The sequence below is a fragment of the Protomyctophum bolini genome (genome assembly GCF_963924005.1).
Source record: "Protomyctophum bolini genome assembly, chromosome: 12".
Classification (NCBI taxonomy): domain Eukaryota; kingdom Metazoa; phylum Chordata; class Actinopteri; order Myctophiformes; family Myctophidae; genus Protomyctophum; species Protomyctophum bolini.
Genome location: NC_137873.1, coordinates 13,624,727 through 13,629,014, shown reverse-complemented (window position 1 = coordinate 13,629,014; position 4,288 = coordinate 13,624,727).

Here is a 4,288-nt window from a genome sequence, read left to right as displayed (position 1 = left end):
GCTAACTTTTTTTTTCAAAATTTCAAAAAACATGGGCTATAACCTTTTGTTTTTGTCATTTTGTCATTTTTTTCAAATCTTCAAAAATGATGAAAAACGGCGCGCTATAGTATGCCGTACGATATGGGCTATAGCCCATGGTCCAAAATGATGAGAAACGAGGCTAACTTTTTTTTTCAAAATTTCAAAAAACATGGGCTATAACCTTTCGTTTTTGTCATTTCGTCATTTTTTTCAAATCTTCAAAAATGATGAAAAACGGCGTGCTATAGTATGCCGTACGATATGGGCTATAGCCCATGGTCCAAAATGATGAGAAACGAGGCTAACTTTTTTTTTCAAAATTTCAAAAAACATGGGCTATAACCTTTCGTTTTTGTCATTTTGTCATTTTTTTCAAATCTTCAAAAATGATGAAAAACGGCGCGCTATAGTATGCCGTACGATATGGGCTATAGCCCATGGTCCAAAATGATGAGAAACGAGGCTAACGTTTTTTTTCAAAATTTCAAAAAACATGGGCTATAACCCATCGTTTTTGTCATTTCGTCTTTTTTCAAATCTTCAAAAATGATGAAAAACGGCGCGCTATAGTATGCCGTACGATATGGGCTATAGCCCATGGTCCAAAATGATGAGAAACGAGGCTAACTTTTTTTTTCAAAATTTCAAAAAACATGGGCTATAACCCATCGTTTTTGTCATTTCGTCATTTTTTTCAAATCTTCAAAAATGATGAAAAACGGCGCGCTATAGTATGCCGTACGATATGGGCTATAGCCCATGGTCCAAAATGATGAGAAACGAGGCTAACTCTTTTTTTTCAAAATTTCAAAAAACATGGGCTATAACACATCGTTTTTGTCATTTCGTCATTTTTTAAAAATCTTCAAAAATGATGAAAAACGGCGCGCTATAGTATGCCGTACGATATGGGCTATAGCCCATGGTCCAAAATGATGAGAAACGAGGCTAACTTTTTTTTTCAAAATTTCAAAAAACATGGGCTATAACCCATCGTTTTTGTCATTTCGTAATTTTTTTCAAATCTTTAAAAATGATGAAAAACGGCGCGCTATAGTATGCCGTACGATATGGGCTATAGCCCATGGTCCAAAATGATGAGAAACGAGGCTAACTTTTTTTTTCAAAATTTCAAAAAACATGGGCTATAACCTTTCGTTTTTGTCATTTCGTCATTTTTTTCAAATCTTCAAAAATGATGAAAAACGGCGTGCTATAGTATGCCGTACGATATGGGCTATAGCCCATGGTCCAAAATGATGAGAAACGAGGCTAACTTTTTTTTTCAAAATTTCAAAAAACATGGGCTATAACCTTTCGTTTTTGTCATTTTGTCATTTTTTTCAAATCTTCAAAAATGATGAAAAACGGCGCGCTATAGTATGCCGTACGATATGGGCTATAGCCCATGGTCCAAAATGATGAGAAACGAGGCTAACTTTTTTTTTCAAAATTTCAAAAAACATGGGCTATAACCCATCGTTTTTGTCATTTCGTCTTTTTTTCAAATCTTCAAAAATGATGAAAAACGGCGCGCTATAGTATGCCGTACGATATGGGCTATAGCCCATGGTACAAAATGATGAGAAACGAGGCTAACTTTTTTTTTCAAAATTTAAAAAAACATGGGCTATAACCCATCGTTTTTGTCATTTCGTCATTTTTTTCAAATCTTCAAAAATGATGAAAAACGGCGCGCTATAGTATGCCGTACGATATGGGCTATAGCCCATGGTCCAAAATGATGAGAAACGAGGCTAACTTTTTTTTTTTTAATTTCAAAAAACATGGGCTATAACCCATCGTTTTTGTCATTTCGTCATTTTTTTCAAATCTTCAAAAATGATGAAAAACGGCGCGCTATAGTATGCCGTACGATATGGGCTATAGCCCATGGTCCAAAATGATGAGAAACGAGGATAACGTTTTTTTTCAAAATTTCAAAAAACATGGGCTATAACCCATCGTTTTTGTCATTTCGTCTTTTTTCAAATCTTCAAAAATGATGAAAAACGGCGCGCTATAGTATGCCGTACGATATGGGCTATAGCCCATGGTCCAAAATGATGAGAAACGAGGCTAACTTTTTTTTTCAAAATTTCAAAAAACATGGGCTATAACCCATCGTTTTTGTCATTTCGTCATTTTTTTCAAATCTTCAAAAATGATGAAAAACGGCGCGCTATAGTATGCCGTACGATATGGGCTATAGCCCATGGTCCAAAATGATGAGAAACGAGGCTAACTCTTTTTTTTCAAAATTTCAAAAAACATGGGCTATAACACATCGTTTTTGTCATTTCGTCATTTTTTAAAAATCTTCAAAAATGATGAAAAACGGCGCGCTATAGTATGCCGTACGATATGGGCTATAGCCCATGGTCCAAAATGATGAGAAACGAGGCTAACTTTTTTTTTCAAAATTTCAAAAAACATGGGCTATAACCCATCGTTTTTGTCATTTCGTAATTTTTTTCAAATCTTTAAAAATGATGAAAAACGGCGCGCTATAGTATGCCGTACGATATGGGCTATAGCCCATGGTCCAAAATGATGAGAAACGAGGCTAACTTTTTTTTTCAAAATTTCAAAAAACATGGGCTATAACCCATCGTTTTTGTCATTTCGTAATTTTTTTCAAATCTTTAAAAATGATGAAAAACGGCGTGCTATAGTATGCCGTACGATATGGGCTATAGCCCATGGTCCAAAATGATGAGAAACGAGGCTAACTTTTTTTTTCAAAATTTCAAAAAACATGGGCTATAACCTTTCGTTTTTGTCATTTCGTCATTTTTTTCAAATCTTCAAAAATGATGAAAAACGGCATGCTATAGTATGCCGTACGATATGGGCTATAGCCCATGGTCCAAAATGATGAGAAACGAGGCTAACTTTTTTTTTCAAAATTTCAAAAAACATGGGCTATAACCTTTCGTTTTTGTCATTTTGTCATTTTTTTCAAATCTTCAAAAATGATGAAAAACGGCGCGCTATAGTATGCCGTACGATATGGGCTATAGCCCATGGTCCAAAATGATGAGAAACGAGGCTAACTTTTTTTTTCAAAATTTCAAAAAACATGGGCTATAACCTTTCGTTTTTGTCATTTCGTCATTTTTTTCAAATCTTCAAAAATGATGAAAAACGGCGTGCTATAGTATGCCGTACGATATGGGCTATAGCCCATGGTCCAAAATGATGAGAAACGAGGCTAACTTTTTTTTTCAAAATTTCAAAAAACATGGGCTATAACCTTTCGTTTTTGTCATTTTGTCATTTTTTTCAAATCTTCAAAAATGATGAAAAACGGCGCGCTATAGTATGCCGTACGATATGGGCTATAGCCCATGGTCCAAAATGATGAGAAACGAGGCTAACGTTTTTTTTCAAAATTTCAAAAAACATGGGCTATAACCCATCGTTTTTGTCATTTCGTCTTTTTTCAAATCTTCAAAAATGATGAAAAACGGCGCGCTATAGTATGCCGTACGATATGGGCTATAGCCCATGGTCCAAAATGATGAGAAACGAGGCTAACTTTTTTTTTCAAAATTTCAAAAAACATGGGCTATAACCCATCGTTTTTGTCATTTCGTCATTTTTTTCAAATCTTCAAAAATGATGAAAAACGGCGCGCTATAGTATGCCGTACGATATGGGCTATAGCCCATGGTCCAAAATGATGAGAAACGAGGCTAACTCTTTTTTTTCAAAATTTCAAAAAACATGGGCTATAACACATCGTTTTTGTCATTTCGTCATTTTTTAAAAATCTTCAAAAATGATGAAAAACGGCGCGCTATAGTATGCCGTACGATATGGGCTATAGCCCATGGTCCAAAATGATGAGAAACGAGGCTAACTTTTTTTTTCAAAATTTCAAAAAACATGGGCTATAACCCATCGTTTTTGTCATTTCGTAATTTTTTTCAAATCTTTAAAAATGATGAAAAACGGCGCGCTATAGTATGCCGTACGATATGGGCTATAGCCCATGGTCCAAAATGATGAGAAACGAGGCTAACTTTTTTTTTCAAAATTTCAAAAAACATGGGCTATAACCCATCGTTTTTGTCATTTCGTAATTTTTTTCAAATCTTTAAAAATGATGAAAAACGGCGTGCTATAGTATGCCGTACGATATGGGCTATAGCCCATGGTCCAAAATGATGAGAAACGAGGCTAACTTTTTTTTTCAAAATTTCAAAAAACATGGGCTATAACCTTTCGTTTTTGTCATTTCGTCATTTTTTTCAAATCT